At 37.0% G+C, this 19,780-nt stretch overlaps 1 protein-coding gene and 1 long non-coding RNA gene across 4 annotated transcripts in view; one reads left to right on the top strand and one right to left on the bottom strand.

The window, feature by feature from the left end:
• Positions 1 to 19,780, bottom strand: part of CSTPP1 (centriolar satellite-associated tubulin polyglutamylase complex regulator 1) — a 194,572-nt gene that overhangs the window by 165,225 nt on the left and 9,567 nt on the right. The window lies entirely within an intron of this gene.
• Positions 938 to 19,598, top strand: LOC125078141 (uncharacterized). The gene is made up of 3 exons (XR_007120798.1): positions 938 to 1,148; positions 19,089 to 19,290; positions 19,460 to 19,598. It is a non-coding gene; the product is annotated as an uncharacterized LOC125078141 (long non-coding RNA).

The following is a 19,780-nucleotide window of genomic DNA, read 5'->3' as shown; positions in this document are numbered from 1 at the left end:
AACAAAAAGATGGAAGCCTGAATTGCTGATTATACTTTGGAGCATACCATACCAACCATGGACTGCCTATCTTCAGACTTCTTTTCCATAAAAAGAGAAATAATCTTCTAACTTATTCAAACCATGTTAGTTTAGGTTTTATCTACTGTATCCAGACAAACCTACTATTAACATAAAACATCCATATATTTTCCCAAAAGTATAAATGAAGAGATCAAACTAACATACCAATCAGAATGCTCATTGGCCTATCTGTGGATCTAGGTTAGTGCACACTAAAATGGCACAGTGTTTCAGACACTAGCCTAGCATTTGAAGAGACGTAACCCTGTATCAACGCTTATTATCATTGTTGTGAACAGGGAAGGTCTTAATGACTTTCAAAACTTGAACAGTAACATTTGTAACACCCCTGAATGTTTACTAAATATTTTCGCACATTATCTCACTGAACCTTCCAACCAGCCTAGGAGTCAGATAACGCTGGGATTATTATCACCACTTTACAAATGAGGAAATTGCCCAAGGTCACAGAGCTTGTAAGTGGTAGGGCAAAAATTTGAACTTTAATCTCATGAGTGTAAATATTTTCCACTTAATCAGAGAATTAGGATAATTCTTAGAGAAATTTAGGAAGCTTAAAATGACCACAGTTATCTCAAAAATAACTAATATAAACATGATTGCAAAATAGGCCACAAATCAATGTCTTGGTATTTCACAGAATTACATAAAGACTTCATAAAATTAATTTTTCCACTTATTAACTGAGGAAACATTCTGTTCAATTTTAGAACTGATGACAGCATCATTTCCTTCTGAAATCCTATATTTTACACTCAAGAGAAGAGTGAACAATGAGGGGTAGTGCATGAAATAAGAGGTAGCAAGGGCGAAGCAGAACTTCTTTCTAATGACCACTTCTCTTTGAACAATGTAAGTTAGATCCTATCCACTTCCACCTGGTGGTGGTACAAGATGCTTCTACAATTGCTTCCAGAAATCTCTCTTCAGAAAATTTATACAGTGCAAATAATCAGACTCATGAACAAGAAGTGAACTGACTTTCAGTCCAGCTCTTAAACTATGAATTGATCCCAGCCCTGCATTGCCATGCTACAGAAAGGCATCCAGGATCAAAAGCCTAAGTAAGTCGGTCTCAATATATAAGACCTAGTTTCTTTCTTTTTTTTTAAAAGATTTATTTATTTATTTATTTGAGAGAGAGAGAGAGAGAGAGAGAGAGAGAGAGAGAGCACATGAGTGGGGGGAGAGGCAGAGGGAGAGAATATTCAAGCAGACTCCCAGCTGAGTGCAGGGCCTGATGCAACCTTGATCTTACTACCCATGAGATCCTGACCTGAGCCAAAACCAAGAGTTGGAAGCTTAACCAACTGAGCCACCCAGGTGCCCCAAGACCTAGTTTCTTTTTTTTTTTTTAAGATTTTTATTTATTTATTTTAGAGACAGAGATCACAAGCAGGCAGAGAGGTAAGCAGAAGGGACGGGGGGAAACAGGCTCCCTGCCAAGCAGAGAGCCCAATGAGGGGCTCCATCCCAGGACCCTGGGATCATGACCTGAGCAAAAGGCAGAGGCTTTAACCCACTGAGCCACCCAGGCGCCCCCCCATGACCTAGTTTCTAATTCTTGTCCTACAGATGACTACTTGGGGCATTATGCAAGGTATTTAACCCTTCAATTTCATGTATTCATTAGATTATGGGGAAGAAGGATCCTTTACTCCCCAGAACTACCTAGAAGCCTGATTAAGCATAAATAAAGACTCTTTATATAATGTTTAAATAAATGGATTTGGAGAATGAAATTACTGCTTCTCTTCTACTATTCTAAATTTTTACTCTGTCTTTCCAAAACAAAATGACCTAATAGAAAGCCTCACTAATGGATCTAGTTTAAGGAAATGTTCAGCTGAGGAGAAGAATCTAAATGATACTAGAGGGAGAAGGAAAGAAGTAAAAGAAACTTTACTTTCAATTTCATTTTCTTGAAATTATAAAAGCATGGAGATGATAGCAATCTTTTTAGGTCATCTAGCTTAATCCTTTTCTACATTAGAAGATCAATATGTTTTTGAATTTTAAAACAGCACTTGAATACATAATTCCTTTATCTTAAAATAGCAAGGATTTACATATCTCTGTGGTTCCTTCTTATCAGTGGATACACAGGTTTGTACTGGGGTTCCACTTTACCAAAATATTTCATTTCATATGCTTTTTCACATATATATGAAGTCTTCTTGAGAATTATTTAGTAATATAATAGTCTATTCATCTACTTCAATTTGCTTCTGGATTATTGCCAGTTTTTTCTTAAAGATCATGTGGCTATAAACATTTTTATACAAACAATTTCTTTTCTTTTTGAGTTACTTCCTTAGGATATATGGATATATTCCCAGAAGTAAGGCTTTAGGATCAAAAGATATTCTCAGTTTTTTTTGTAAAGATTTTATTTATTTATTTGACACAGAGAGATCACAAGTAGATGGACAGGCAGGCAGAGAGAGAGAGAGGGAAGCAGGATCTCTGCTGAGCAGAGAGCCCGATGCGGGACTCGATCCCAGGACCCTGAGATCATGACCTGAGCCGAAGGCAGCGGCTTAACCCACTGAGCCACCCAGGCGCCCAAGATATTCTCAGTTTTATAAATCTTGTTATTCATTGCCAAATTGCTCTCCAGAAAGACGGTACCACCTTCAAAAAATAAAGACTGATTCCTTCACTGACATCTCAATATAACGCCTTAATTTTAAACTAACTCAAAAGGGGGGGCGCCTGGGTGGCTCAGTGGGTTAAGCCTCTGCCTTTGGCTCAGGTCATGATCCCAGGGTCCTGGGATCGAGCCCCGCATCGGGCTCTCTGCTCAGCGGGGAGCCTACTTCTCCCCCTTCTCTGCCTGCCTCTCTGCCTACCTGTGATCTCTCTGTCAAATAAATAAAATCTTTTAAAAAAAAAAAAAACTAACTCAAAAGGGTCTTAATTTGCAAAGTTTAAATTATTGGTGAACCTGAATATTTAGTTAGGTTATCTTTCCTCTTATACAACTTTTTAAAATTTAATTGTAAAAGCAACACATGAATGTAATAGAATACAGAAGGGTATGAACCTCACAAACTTAATATCAAATGGAAGAAGCCAGGCGCGAAAGACTGCATACTGTATGATTTATATACATCTCAAAAATAGATGCCAATCGGGCGCCTGGGTGGCTCAGTGGGTTAAGCCGCTGCCTTTGGCTCAGGTCATGATCTCAGAGTCCTGGGATCGAGTCCCGCATCGGGCTCTCTGCTCAGCAGGGAGCCTGCTTCCCTCTCTCTCTCTCTCTGCCTGCTTCTCCGTCTACTTGTGATCTCTCTCTGTCAAATAAATAAATAAAATCTTTAAAAAAAAAAATAGATGCCAAAACGTATATCCACGTAATTTCTTACAAACTATGTAGCTAACAATGTGAAAAGTTTATTAGTTGATATTGGGAGGACTGTGGAAGGAATAAATTTAGATTCACACCTCCTACCTATGGGTACAATGAATTCTAGTTGAATTAAGATGTTAAAATACTTTGATATCCAGGAGAAAATCAAGTGTACTTGTCCCTGAGATAATTTTATGACATAAACCAATAGCAGTATTTGAGAGCAGATGGATGTGTAGATAGAATTTGTTTTTTAAGTTTTCGTAGGATAAATAGCAAAGATAAAAGAGGAGAGACAAGATAGAGAAAAATCATGATGAATATAACAAAATGTTAATATATGACATGTAAAGGAAATAAATGGTACAAATTTGTACTAAGTCCCTTCAGGATAAGTGACCAAAGGAAATTATTTAAGAGCTTCTTTATGTGCACTATTCTTTTTAAAATTGAAAAACTAGGGACGCCTGGGTGGCTCAGTTGGTTAAGCGGCTGCCTTCGGCTTGGGTCATGATCCCAGGGTCCTGGGATCGAGTCCCACATCAGGCTCCTTGCTCGGCAGGGAGCCTGCTTCTCCCTCTGCCTCTGCCTGCCTCTCTGTCTGCCTTTGCTTGCTCGCTCTCCCTCCCTCTGTCTCTGACAAATAAATAAATAAAATCTTTAAAAAATATAAAATAAAATAAAATTGAAAAATTAGAGACAATCAGCATGCCTATCAATAAGGCAATGGTTAATGAATTAATAGATAAAATAAATATTCTATAACAGACATTCCTATGCAGCCATTAAAAAATGAGTTACATTCATTAACAGGAAAAGATGTACATAGTTTTAAAAGTGAAAAAACAAGTTAGAATACAGTGTGATTATATTTCTGTAACGTATTATGAACATTTGCGGGTATACGTATGATCACACACAGAAAAAGTTCTGGAAGGATGTATAACAATCTGTTAACAGTGAATACTCTGGGAAATTGAATTAAGAGAGTGCTTACAAGTAAGGAAGCCTTACTGTTTCCTTCATACACTTCTGTATCCTATATGTGTTGCTTTTACAATAGAGCTGTGAGTAGTTGTTCATTAATTCTCATTTGTAGCATAAGAGCCCACTGTTGCATATACCATGACTTACTTATCAATTCTCTTATTGACTGCATTTTTTAAGTTTCCAGTTTGGGCCTAATATGAATGGTGTCACTCTGAGTGTTCTGGTATGAGTATTTATTAAACATATGTCTGCATTCAGTTGGTTCTGTGCCTGCGAGTAAATGACTGAGTCATAGGGTATGAATATGTTCAGTTTTAGTATAGACTGCCAAACAGTTTTCCAAAATATATCCATTTACACTCCCACAAGCATAAGTAAAAACTTTAACCATTTATAATTTGCTGTCCTATAGTCATCTTAAAAAAATACATTCAGGTCTTAACATCCAATACTATAAAAAGTAACAGTGCTTTGGTGTGCCTGGCTAGCTCAGTCAGGACAGCATGTAATTCTTGATCTTGGGGTTGTAAGCTCAAGCCTCACATTAGGCAGAGAGCTAAAAATTTAAATAAATAAATAAATAAATAAATAACAGTGGTCCTAGGAGGCATCTTTGTTTTGTTCTTGTCTTCAAGAAACATAAACCTAATTTTTCTCATAGTTTTAAATAAATACTTTGACAGAGGTTAGTAATACTCTATTTTTAGTTGTTTGGGAGTTTATCAAGGTTAGAAACTTCAAAAAAAGCACATAATTAATTTTGAGTCTTAATATCTATTAATATGCTCTTAAGAATCATATACAGTAATTATATTTAATAAATATTTTAGAAATTAAATTAGTATTGCATTTCTGGGTTAGTCATATGTCACACTATTTGCTAGAAATTTACAGACCATTCACACTTTTGTTCATATCTTAAAATAGTTTACAGTATCCTCTTTCAGGATTATTTTTGCCAAGTTTGAGGATCAATCAACACACTATTGCCCCTTTAATTGAACCGAAAAAAATAATGTTAGCTAATATTTATGGAGCTCTATGTGCCAGGAATGGTTCTATGAGTTTTATTCATTTAATATTCATAATAGTCTTGGGGCACCTGGGTGGCTCAGGTGCTTAAAGCATCCAACTCTAGATTTTGGCTCAGGTGATGATCTCAGGGTCATGAGACTGAGCCCCGAGTTGGCTCTGCACTGGGCGTGGAGCCTGTTTAAGATTCTCTCTCTCTCTCTCTCTCTCTCCCTCTATCCCTCCACTGCCTTTCTCTCGCTCCCTCTCTAAAAAACAAAACAAAACAAAAAAAACCCTTCAGAAGTCTTACTACTATTCAATTTGCAAACTGGGAAACTAATAAAAAATAAAAATATAACAAAACAAAAACAAATTAGAAAACTGAGCATAGAGAGGACAAATAATTTGCCCATGTTGACATAACTATTAAGAAATATCAAATCATTAAAACAATTTTGAACAAGAACAACAAAATTGGAGGACTTCTTCTACCTGATTTCTCAAGACTTGTGATAAAGACAGTAATTAAGACTGTGGTATTCGCATAAAGATAAGTATATATACTGAAGAAATAGAAAAGCAAATCTAGAAATATGTACACACAAATATGGCCAATTCAGTTTCAACAAAGAAGACAAGGTAATTCAATAGAAAAAAAGATAAATAATCTTTTAAATAAATAGTAATGGAACAAGTGGATATTTATAGGCAAAAAATAAATAAATAAAAAAGAAGGGGAAAAAAAATATCCTTAACCCATATCTCATATCATTTAAAAAAAAAAAATCAACTCAAGGGCCATAGACCTAAATGTAAGAATTAGAACTAACTTGTAAGAGACAACACAGGAGATAATCTTTAATCTTAGTGATCGTGGCTTAGGCAAAAAATGTCCTAAATAAGGCATAAAATGTATAAAGTTATTAAAGAAAAAAATTATAAATTTGACTTTATCAAAATTAAAAATGTGTCCTTTCAAAAGACACAAATGCAAGGTACAGCCTGGGAGAAAATAACTGGAAATCATATATATAACAAAAAACATATCCAGGGGCACCTGGGTGGCTCAGTGGGTTAAGCTTCTGCCTTCAGCTCAGGTCATGGTCCCAGGGACATGGGATCGAGCCCCGCATCGGGCTCTCTGCTCAGCAGGGAGCCTGCTTCCGCCTCTCTCTCTCTGCCTGCCTCTCTGCCTACTTGTGATCTCTCTCTCTGTCAAATACATAAATAAAATCTTTAAAAAAATATATATCCAGAATATATAATGAAATCTTACATTTCAATATCAACAAGAAAACTACTAATAAATAAATGGGTTGGGGCAGTACCTAAGTGGCTGAGTTGGTTAAGCAGCAGCCATCAGCTCAGGTCATGATCCCAGGGTCCTGGGATCAAGCCCCACATCAGGCTCCCTGCTCAAAAGGGAGACTGCTTCTCCCTCTCCTATTCCCCCTGCTCATGCTCTCTCTCTATGTCAAATAAATTTTAAAAATCTTTTTTTAAAAAAATGAGTAAAAGATTTGAACAGATACATCATCATACACCTGACCAAAAAAAAAAAAAAACATGAAAAGACACTCAACATCATTAATCATTAGGGAAATTCTTTTTTTTTTTTAATTTTTATTTTTACTTGAAGGGCTTTTTAAAAGTTTTTATTTTAATTGCACATAGTTAAGTACAGTATTATTTTAGTTTCAGGTGTACAATATAGTAATTCAACACTCCCATATTTCACCCTGTGCTCATTACAACAAGTGAAACCTTAATCTCATCATCTGTTTAACCCAACTGCCTATCCATCTCTTCTCAGGTTAACAGTTTGTTCTCTATAGTTAAGAGTCTGTTTCTTGATTTGTTTCTCTCTCTCTCTTATTTTTTCCTTCTGTTGTTTTGATTCTTGAATTCCCCATAGGAGTGAAATCTTATGGTATTTTTCTTTCTTTGACTGACTTGTTTTGGTTAATGTTATACTCTCTAGCCCCATCCATGTCATCACAAATGTCAAGATTTCATTTTTCTTTATGGCTGAATAATATTCCGTGTGTGTGTGTGTGTGTGTGTATACATACCACATCTTTTTTTTTTTTTTTTTTTTTACGTAGGCTCCACATACAGCGTAGGGCTTGAACACATGACCCTGAGATCTAGAGTCACATGCTCTACTGACTAAGCCGGCCAGGTGTCCCAATAACATGTCTTTTTTATTCATTCATCAATCAATGGACAGTTGGGCTGCTTCCGTATCTTGGCTATTGTAAATAATGCTGCTATAAATGTGGCAGAGGATGTGGAATTCTATTTTTAAAAGTGGGGTATCCACTATACACCAACTAGGATGGTTAAGATATAGAGCAATTATAATTCTCACCCATTGATGGGACATAAAAGTGGTTCAGTTACTATGAAAAACACTTTGGCAGTTTCTTATAAATTTAAGGATACATTTACTACACAACCCAGTCATTCTACTCCTTTGGTATTTATCCAAGAAAAATGAAAACTTAAGTCCATACAAAGATTTGTATGCAAATGTTTATAACAGATTTATTCATAATAGCCCAAAACTGGAAACAATCCAAATGTCTCTCAACTGGTAAATGAATAAATAAATTGTGGAACATTCATATAATATAATAATATCCAATAATAGAAACAAATTATTCCAGAAATATGCATATGCAACAATATGGATAAATCTTGAAAGTATTATGATAAGTGAAAGAAGCTAAACACTAAAGACTTCATAATGTATGATTTCATTTAGCACATCAGTAGCTGCCAGGGAGTTAGGGGACAGGTTTGGCTGCATAGGAATATATATTAGTCAGAGTTCACCAGAGAAACAGAACAAATAAGATATATGTATGTATGTATGTATATATATATATATATATATATGGGGAGGGGAAGAGATTTGAGAGGAAGAGATTTCGAAAGACAGAGATTTATTATGAGAAGATCCAGGAAAGCCAGTGGTATGGTTTCAGTCCAAGCCTGAAAGGTTGAGAACCAGGAGCACTGATGGTGCTAGTCCAAGGGCAGCAGAAGACTGATGTGCTAGCTTATCAGTCAGGCTGAAAAGTTCCCAGATCTTTAAGTTCTGCTTCTGTTTTCTTAACAATTCTGTCTTCAATCCATTTCTCTCCTCTCCCATTTTAAGCATTCAGGAAGAATCAGGCCACTGCTTCAACACTTTGCTTAGAACTGTCTTCAGCCAAATAGCCAATCATCACTCACAAGTGCTACCTTCTACAAAACACTAGAACATGAACACACAATTCGGCCAAAGTCTTGGCCATTTTTCTTTTTAAAGTAGATTCCACACCCAGTGTGGAGCCCAATGCAGGGCTTGAACTCACAACCCTGAGATCAAGACCTGAGCTGAGATCAAGAGCCAGACACTTGGGAAGCCTGGGTGGCTCAGTCAGTTAAGTGTCTGCCTTCAGCTCAGGTCATGATCCCAAGGTCCTGGAATGGAGCCCCGCATTGGGCTCCCTGCTCAGTGGGGAGTCTGCTGCTCTCTCTCCTCTACTCCTCTGCATGTGCAAGCGAGCTTGCATGCACTCTCGCTCTCTCTCTCTCTCAAAAACAAAAAATAAAAACTTAAAAAAAAAAAAAGCCAGATACTTAACCAACTGAGCCACTCAGGCACCCCAATTCTTGGCCACTTTTAACATGGATCACCTTGCCTCCAGTTTCCAATAATATATTTCTCATTTTCATCTGAGACTTTATCAGAATTGCCTTTTACCACTCATATTTCTGTCAATATTTCCTATTTTCTATCCAACATTCTCCACATGACCATGCATTCTCTAAGAAGATGGAGGCTTTCTCTCCATGTCTCTTTTCTTTCTGGATACTCACCACAACTGCCTTTACCAGTTCCTTCAGAGCGATACTGGTTTTCCCTAGCACGTATCTCAAAACTCTTCCAGTCTATACCCACTACCCAGTTGCAAACTTGCTTCCACATCATTAGGTGTTTGTTATAGCAGCACCTGACTCCTTGGTACCAATTCTGTCTTAATCAGCTTAAGCTACTTTAAAAAACATCATAGAGGGACACCTGGGTGGCTCAGCTGGTTAAACGTCTGCATTCAGCTCTAGTCATGATCCCAGGGTCCTAGGATCAAGTCTTGCATTGAGCTCCTTGCTCAGTGGGGAGACTGCTTCTCCCTTTGTCTGCTGCTCTAATTTTATTGCCTAATATAGTTAAATAGTTTCTTCCTTTTATTTACTAAAAAATTCTTTGTATCTTGCCTATGATAAATATTTGCAAACTATATTTTTAATTCCCAAATGTTCCCATTTAGTCCTTTTCCTAAACATTATTCCTAAACATTTATCAAAAAGAGATACTAATCATTCTTTCTTCATAGGTTAGTTAATTTAATTAAGACAAATAAGATAATATACATGAATGTACTTTACAAACAATAAAGTACTACACAAGTATCAGCTGTTTATGTTTTGGTGATAGTCTGATCCATTTTCTTAGAAGATTTGTTTATTTATTTGAGGGAGAGAGAGAGCCTGCACAAGTAGGGGGTGGGGCAGAGCAAGAGAATCACAAGCAGACTCCCTCCCAAGCATGGAGCAGTACATAGGGCTTGACCTCATGACCCATGAGATCATGACCTGAGCAGAAACCAAGAGACAGTCACTTAACCAACTGAGACCCAGATGTCCCTAGTCAAATCCATTTAAATGTAACATAAGACCTCTTTAGTTTAGGCCCATGCTTCATTTACTTATTCACTCATTCAAACTTTTTTTTTTTAGATTTTATTTATTTTTCAGAGAGAGCGAGAGAGTGCACAAGCAGGGGGAGAAGCAGGCTCCCCGCTGAGCAAGCAGCCCAATGTGGGGCTCGATCCCAGGACCCTGGGATTATGACCTGAGCTGAAGGCAGACCCTTAATCAGCTGAGCCTCCCAAGCGCCCCTACTACAAAGTTACAGCAATCAAAACTGTGTGGTACTGGCACAGAGACAGAGGGGAAAAGAAAAAAAAAAAAAAAAAAAAAACCAATGGAATAGAATACAGAGCCAGAAATAAGCCACCAAGCATATGGTCAAATGATTTTTGACAAGGTTGCCAACACTAAGACTAGGAAAAAGGACAGTCTTTTCAACAAATGGTGCTAGGAAAACTGGAAATCCACATGTAAAAGAATGAATCTGGACCCTTGCTTCAAACCATATACAAAAATTTTAACTCAAAATGGATCAAAGACCTAAATATAAAAGCTAAAACTATAAAATTCTTAGGATTAATTTTAAAAAAGGTATAAATCTTTGTAACCTTGGTTTAGGTAACAATTTCATGTAACACCTAAAGCATAAGCAATGAAAGGGAAAAAATAGATAAACTAGACTTTATAAAAATTCTAAATTTTTGTGTTCCAAAAGACACTATCAAGAAAGTAAAAAGACAACCCACAAAATGGGAGAAAATATTTGTAAATCATATATATGATAAGAGTCTAGTACCCAGAATATATAAAGAACTGTTACAATTCAGTAGTAAAATGACAACCCAATTAAAAATAGGCAATTCAGGGGCATCTGGGTGGCTTAGTCAGGTAAGCTTCTTCCTTTGCCTCAGGTCATGAACCTGGGGTCTTAGGATCAAGCCCCATATCAGACTCCCTGCTCAACAGAGAATCTGTTTCTCCCTCTCCCTCCCCCTGCTCATTGTCTGCCTCTCTCTTTCTCTCTCTCTCAAATAAATAAATAAAATTTTTTAAAAGGCAATTCATACAGACATTTCCCCAAAGAAGGTAAAGCAATGGCCAACAAACACATGCACAGATGCTAAATGTTGTTAGTAATCAGAGAAATCCAAACCAAAACCTCAGTGAAATTCTACTTCACAGGGGTGCCTGTGTGGCTCAGTCAGTTGAGCATCCAACTCTTGGTTTTGGCTCAGGTCACACTCTTGGAATCACGGGATCAAGCCCCGTGTAGGGCTCTGCACTCAGCTCAGAGTCCGCTTGAGATTCTTTCCCTCTTCTTCTGCCCCTTCCCTTGCACACATGTGTGCACACACTCTCTCTCTCTCTCTCAAATAAATAAATAAAATCTAAAAAAAAAAAAAAGAAAGAAGGAAATACCACTCCAATCTGGTAGGATGACGATAATCAAAAAAGAAATGATATAGAGAAAATGGAATCTTCATACGTTACTGGTGGGTAAAATGGAGCAGAAGCTTTGGAAAACAGTTTGGCAGTTCTTCAAAAAGTTAAACACAAAGACCCAGCAATTCACTCCTATTATTCACCTTATAAAAGGGTGTTCATACAAATACTTCTACACAGCTGTTCATAGTGGTATCAGTCCCAATAGCCAAAAAGTAGAAATAATGCAAATGTCCATTAAGTGATGAATGAATAAACAAAATGGGGTTTCTACATACAATCAAATATTATTCAGCCATGAAAAGGAATCAAGTAGTGATACATATGACAGCATGGACAAACCACGAAAACATGCAAAGTGAAAGAAGCCAGACACGAAAGACTACTTACTGTATAATTCTCTTTATATGAAGTGTTCAGAATAGACAAATCAATAGACATAGACAGTAGATCAGGGCTTACCAGAGGATGGGGGAAATGGGGAAACAGGGAAATAAAGAGTGACTGCTAATTGCTATGGGGTTTCTTTTTTGAGATAATGAAAATGTTCTGCAATTAGACCGTGGTGGTAGTTGCACAATCTTGTGAACAGACTGAAAAACATTAAATTTGTATACTTTAAAAGTGTGAATTTTATGGTATGGCAATTATGTCTCAATAAAAGAAGACATGGCTTCGTAAAAACAATGAGTTGAAGACAAGAGCAGATAAGAAATGTTAAGAAAACTTTAGAAGATGAAAACTAGGGAAACAAGTAATAACTATTGTAAGAGACTAAATGAAGCTAAAAATTAACTGGCTGTGTTAAGGAAAGGTGACAAGAAGCAGGCCTACCCTCTCAGAGAATACCAGAAAAGTTTAGGAACTGTAGGTACAAGTACCTATGAAGGCATGCATGTAAATATAGGTAAAAACTGAAGGTTAGTGTGATAGATTGAATGTCTGTATCCCCAAATACATTTGTTGAAATTCTGATCCACAGCTGTGGGTGTAGTTGGAGTAAGGAAGTAATTAAGGTAAAAGGAGGTGGGAAAGGGAGGACCCTGATCCAATAAGATTATGAAGAAGCAACAGTAAATGGCTCCCCTCCACACGCATGTATACACTGTAGTACACAGCAACAAGTACATAGCAAAAAGAGTCATCACTAGAAACTAAACCCTGCTGGACCTTAATCTTAGATTTTGCAGCCTGCATGACCATGAGAAAATAAATTTCTATTATTTAAGTCATGTAGCTCGTGATCTTTTGTTGTGCCATCCCAAGCTAACTAATATAGTTGGGTGAAAATTGTACATAAGAACCAGTTATATCCCGCTCAGCGGGAGGCCTGCTTCTCCCTCTCCCTCTCCCACTTCCCCTGCTTTTGTTCCTTCTCTGTCAAATAAATAAGTAAAATCTTAAAAAAAAAAAAAAGAACCAGTTGTATTTCTACATCCTATCTCCAACCTTGTGTAGCAAAGTTGCTACCGTTCTTCCACCCAGATATAACATTAAAGGTTTATTCTCTGTTAAGAGGCTGAATCATTAGGACTTTGAACATAGAAACACCAAGAACAGTTGAAAGTAGAGGGGCCCTGCTAAAAACAGAATGATTATATTAAAGTCTACATCCTGATCTGTAAGACCCTCCCCTCCTTAGCACCTGAATAGAAATCCAAAAAGCTCAAAATCTCAAGGAAGTTTTCTTACATGAAAAACACATTAAAAATAACAAATAAGGGGTGCCTGGGTGGCGCAGTCCGGTTAGGCATCTGACTCTTTGTTTTGCCTCAGATGGTGACGTCAGGATCATGCGATCAAGCCCTACAGTCAGGCTCTGTGCTTGCCTTGGGATTTTTCTCTCCCTTTCCCTCCAACCCTCTTGCTCATGCTCTCTCTCTAAAATAAATAGATACATCTTTAAAAAAAAATCACAAATAAAAAAAGAAACTCAAGAGAAGAAAAATGCAGGAGACACAGACACAAGCAAAACAAAATAAAAAATAAATAAATGCCACAATAGAAAGACAAGATAAAATCTTGTATTCGTGAATTCAGAAAATAAAAAGTAAGTAAAGAAATTTAAAATATAATAATAGACATTTTTGGAATTCAACAAGATTAGAAAGGTCGAAAATATTCACAGAAAGTGCAAACAAGGAAAAAATGGAAAAGAAGAGAGAATGACAGGAAAATTAGAGCATGAATCCATAAGGTCCAATGCCTGAGTAACAACAGTTCCAGAGACAGACATGAGAAAATATCAAACACATAATTCAACAAAACTTCTCAGCCCCTGGGGCTAATAGTACATTATATGTTAATAAAAAAAATTTTTTTAAACAAAACAAAAAACTTCTCAGAACTGAAAGATACGAATTTCCACACTGAAAAGGTCTCAAGACAGTGAATAAGGAAAGATCTGCACCAGTAGACATCTTTATGAAATATCACAAATCAAAATATCATTAAATTTCTCAACAATAATATAAAAAGCTAGAAAGAGAGAAATGCTTTAAAAATTCTAAGGAGGGGCACCTGGGTGGCTCAGTGGGTTAAGCCTCTGCCATCGGCTCAGGTAATAACCCTGAGATCGAGCCCCCGCATCAGGCTCTCTGCTCCGCGGGGAGCCTGCTTCCTCCTCTCTCTCTCTGCCTGCCTCTCTACCTACTTGTGATCTCTCTGTCAAATAAATAAATTAAATCTTTTTTTAAAATTCTAAGGAAAAATTATCTCCAACATAGAATTTTATACTCACACAAACTATCCATCAAATATAAGGGTAGTATAAAAACAGTTTCAGATCCCCCAAATGTTATTTTGCCTGCACCCTTTCTCAGAAAACTACCGGAGGATGTCACCTAACAAAATGAAGGAGCATTTAAGGAAAAGGAAAACAAAGGCTTCAGGAAATATGGAACATAACTTGAGAGGGACAAATAATATATATAATATGGATAAAGGATTTAGAGAGCAACCAGGCCAGATTGGAGTAAGAGGACTCCTACTTAGGTGAAGGAGTGCTCCAGGAGAGTTCTCTTGAAGAAAATAAACTGAAAGTTAGAGAATACCTGATGTGTCTGCATAAACTGAGAGAAGACTGACATTTTGGTTGGACTTTAGGGATAAATTAAAGACAAATTTATAGAAAACCAACCAAAAAAAAAAAAAGGCAATTATTAACTCCAGGAAAAGGGGAAAAAAAAACTATGTAAAAAGGGGAAATGTAATCATAGTATACACTAAATGACCGATATATATATATGTATATATTGCTATATATATATATATATATATATGCCATTTCCATAGTCATAATAAGTGCTGAATATTGACCAAAAATCATAATTTTATTAGAAGGCTAGGAGAAAGGGGAGTTTTAGGGGATATAAAAGCACTGAACCCATTACAGGAAGTTATTAGATCATATCTAAAACTGAAAAATCAAAAAGAGGAGCTTAAGCATGCTATTTAAAAATATACAGGAGGGGCACCTGGGTGGCTCAGTGGGTTAAAGCCTCTACCTTCGGCTCAGGTCATGATCCCAGGGTCCTGGGATTGAGCCCCGCACCAGGCTTTCTGCTCAACGGGGAGCCTGCTTCTCCTTCTCCCTCTGCCTGCCTCTCTGCCTACTTGTGATCTCTGTCTGTCAAATAAGTAAATAAAATCTTAAAAAAAAAAAATATATATATATATATATATATATACACGTACACACACGGGGAAAAAAGCAAAAGAAACAGTGAAAAAAACTAAAAGTATTCTCTTCTGAGGAATGGGGCTCAGAGGTGAGAAGTTTGTGAGGTATGGTACTGCTGTGCTTTGTTAAAACTCTTTAGATCTATTTTACCAATAAAATTTTGTAGCTAATTAAAAAAAAACCATTAAGTTAAAAAAAAAATGTGCTCCTTAGATCTGTCCTCTCCTTGCCCATTATTTGTAACACACTGTTTTCCTAACATTTTTATCCTAGTTTTTTCATCTGTTTCATCTAGTTATTACTTTCCAATGCATTTTTATTTTTTCTTTCACCAATTTCCATAGCCAACTTTGTTCCTGTTAATGTGTTGTGTTGCTTCTTTTTTTCTCCAATAGATTATGTGCCCTTACTTCAAATGTCTTAATGCTGCCAGATTTCTTGTATTTGTACCTTCCTTCTTTCCCACTGCAACAAACTTTCTTTGCTCTCCGAAGTCTTTTACTTCTGTTTCTCTAAGGACAAAACGCTGAAAACCTAACTTCAAAGGCAAAGAAGAGGTGGTCAGGTAAAGAATATCAACTATATTTCTAAGCTTAATTCTTCACCTTCCTTACTTTCCAAATCTGTTGTTTAAATACATTTATTCATTGTGGAGTCAGATTTTTTTTTCCCTTTTCTTTTTATTGAGATATAAGTGACATGTAACATAATAGTTTTAGGTATACAGCATAATGATTTGGTGTTTGTATATATTACGAAATAATCACTACAATAATTTTAGTTAACATACATCACTACACATAATTACAAATTTTTTTTCTTGTGATGACAACTTTTAAGCTCTTTCAGCAACTTTTAAATATACAATACAGTATTATTAACTACAGTCACCATGTTGTACATTACATCCCCAGGACTGACTTATTGTGTAACTGGAAGCATGTACCTTTTTCCCACCCTCACCATTTCATTCCCGTTCTTCCCCCTCAGTTAAAAATAAGCGGAACCCAGTTTATTTTTAGATTCCACATATCAGGGGTGCCTGGGTGGCTCAGTTGTTAAGTGTCTGCCTTCGGTCTAGGTATAATCCCAGGGTCCTGGGATTGAGCTCTGCATCGGCCTCCCTGCTTAGCAGAAAGCCTGCTTCTCCCTCTCCCACTCCCCCTGCTTGTATTCCCTCTCCAGTGGTGTCTCTCTCTGTCAAAAAAAAAAAAAAATCTTAAAAAAAAAAGAGATTCCACATATTAGTGAGTTCATATAGTATTTGTCTTTCTCTGCCTTATTTTAGCATAATGTCCTCAAGGTCCATCCATGCTGTTGCAAATGACAGAATTTCCTTCCTTTTTATTGCTGAATAATCCTTGGAAAGTCATTTTAAGACCATCTTAATGATCTCAAGACCACTCCCACCCTGACTGGGAATTTCTGTAATTGTGAAAAATGTTACCTATAAATTGCCTTCAAATACACTAAAATGTTTGCCTATACTAATTAAAATAATGAGATTTTATTATATTTTATAAATATATAATTAAATATTTATCCATAGTTGAAGATCAATAAATTTTTTTTACGACTCAAGTATTTTCAAAGATCTCAGAACAGTTTATTGATTAGGTATAATACCAATAATGCCTGATGGATATATGTGGCTCCGTTTCCCACCTCCAAAATAACCTTGCATCTCTGCCCTTGATCCCCGCTTCTGAAAACAGATGCAGTAAATCATCCTTTCCTTCTCCTGGATCTTCCCTCTCTCCTTCTTTAATGGCTCCCTTTCCTTCAACCTATACACATATTCAAGTCTCTCCATCTAAAAAATTTAAAACAACAAACTCTACTCTTGCTATCAACCCCTCTCCTTTCCCTTTCCCAGTCAACCAGACTTCGGGGGGAGGGGGGGAATGCTGAGGCTACCCATTGTCTCAACTCCTTCACCCTTCCCATTTACTCCACCATCCAGGAAAATCTGGCATCCTGTCACACTACTCCAGTGAAACTTCTCACCTAATGCCACTAACAACCTCCTTTGCAGCTCTTATCTTGTTTGACCTCTCGGAGGCCACTGATACCACTGAACACTCCCTCCATATTGAAACTCTCTCCACCCCCAGTTTCTGCAGCACCTTGTTCTCCCAAATCTTTTACCAATCACTCCCAGTCTCAGAAGATCAATATCTTTATTTATTGTAAAACTAGCTCTCTGGAGACAAGATTCAGGTTCCTACAATGGGTCTCTAAGTCCCAATAAAAAAAAAAAAAAATTGGCAGCGAAGTTACCACCAACACCCAGCAACCAACACAATTATAAAGAACTAAAACCCTATCGTTATATGAGTTCACTAAAGTGTAGAAATGGACTATTCTGATTAGTTGGAAATGTTTACAAAGAGGGAGGTTATATAAGATAAATGACAAGAGACATGGAGCTAAGAGAAAAAAAAAAAGAATGAGTAGAGAACAGGGATGGGAATGAAATACCTCTGCACTCTAATTTGGAAAGGTAGAGATAGGGGAGAAAAAGTTAAAACTTTTTCTCCAGGACATCCATGATTCTCCTATGAATAAGGGTAATTAGCTACCAAAAATACACCTCACTCTCAGCGGGAGAGACTTCTCCACTGTAAATACTAAGTATGCCAGAGTATTGTTTGCATCCCCCAAAATCTGCTCCTATTCTTCTTGCACATGATTGTCTGGCTGAACTTTAATTCCTAAGCTCCTTTGCAATTAGCAGGGGCCTTATATTAATTTCTCATCTAGGAAATGTGAGCACAAGGTGTGTTTCTAACTTCTGCCTTACTTGCTTAAGGGGCGTTTATCCTGGAGCCCCTCCTCCCCTTAGCCTTTCTGTTGGCTGGAAATGGCTATAACTAAGGCATCCTAGGAAATCTTGTGTCTCCAATCTTATGAAAATACCAACAACAGAAGAAGAGATGTCAGTGATAACTTTGTTGTTAAAAAGTATAAATTCTTGGGGCGCCTGGGTGGCTCAGTGGTTGAGTGACTGCCTTCAGCTCAGGTCATGATCCTGGAGTCCCAGGATCAAGTCCCACATCTGGCTCCCTGCTCAACAGGGAGTCTGCTTCTCCCTCTGACCCTCACACCCTCCTCATGCTCTCTCTCTCTCTCGCAAATAAATAAAATCTTAAATATATATATGTGTGTGCTTGTGTATATATGTACACATATATTCACATATATATATAAATTCCTGGGGTGCCTGGGTGGCATAGTTGTTTAAGCACCTGACTCTTAGTTTTGGCTCAGGTCTGATCTCAGAGTCATGGGATCAAACCCCACATCAGGATCTGCTCTCAGCACAGAGTCTGCTTTCTCTCTCCCTCTCCCTCTGCCCCTCCCCCCATCTCCACTTTCCCTCTGCTTCTCTCTCTCAAATAAGTAAATAAATAAATACTTTAAAAAGATATAAATTCCTTTTTGGTGTCCCTTTTCTAAACATAACAATCAAAGCTGTTTTTATTACTCAGCTGAGTTTAAGAACTTTCCACTTAGAGAACCTGATGTCAGGTCCTTCAACAATAATTATTTTCTCTTAATTACTAGGAAATGTGATAAGAAAAAGTTCACAAGGTGAGAAAAATCAACCACTTCTTTTCCTTGTAAGTGTATGTCTCCTTTAGAAATATGAAATCACAAGCAAATATTTGCTGGAAAGGCAAAGGTCAAAACAGTCTGTATGTCCAGACACAGCAACAAAGATTAGCAAGACTCCATAGGCTATTCATAGGCATAACCTTGATGAGAAAAAAGGCAGGACCATTGTCCCTGAAGACCTAACCTATTTTCTTCTACTTAGAGATTGACAGTGCTGTACCAAGCCAACCTTTGAAGACAAGGCAGAAGACCTACTATACATGTAGGACTTTGTAAGTCAATCATGCATCTAAATATCAGCTTTGGTGGCCTATAGACTATCAAAAAAAGACCACTTTAGATCTCATTAACTATTTTAGGATACTTGATATATATTAATTAATTCATCCTCTCAGCCCCCTGTGAGGTAGGTTTTATCAACTCCATTTGTTGGGGAAATTTGATCAAGGAGAATAATAATAGTATTTTTCTATTTACAAAATACCTTCCTTATAAAGAGCTCCACATGTTTATCTTCTCAATCTTCTAACATTCCTGTGAGGTAGGTGGTAATATTACTTTTTCCTTTCTCATAGGGAAAATGCTATGGCCCAAGGAGCTTGATGACTTACTCACGTGGTAGCCTGTATTTTATCCACTAACTAGAACATACTGCTTGGGATTGACACTAGACCATGGATTCAAGTTTGAACTGCACATAATTCAAAAGTGTCAAGCTTCTAGTTTTCTCTATAGCCATCTTTCAACACATCACATTCCAAAAAGGATTCGGGTCATGCTTGTTGTTTAAGCTCATGTGTATGCTGTTTATAAAGCTTATTATCATTTCTCTAAATTGAATTATTTCAGGTTTGTCTAAATGCCCGAAAGCTAAATTATTTTTTGTTTACTGTCTG

Source organism: Lutra lutra, chromosome 10 (genome assembly GCF_902655055.1).
Source record: "Lutra lutra chromosome 10, mLutLut1.2, whole genome shotgun sequence".
Taxonomy (NCBI): Eukaryota; Metazoa; Chordata; class Mammalia; order Carnivora; family Mustelidae; genus Lutra; species Lutra lutra.
Note: the sequence above shows the minus strand (reverse complement) of the source record. Positions and strands in the feature narration are given on the sequence as shown.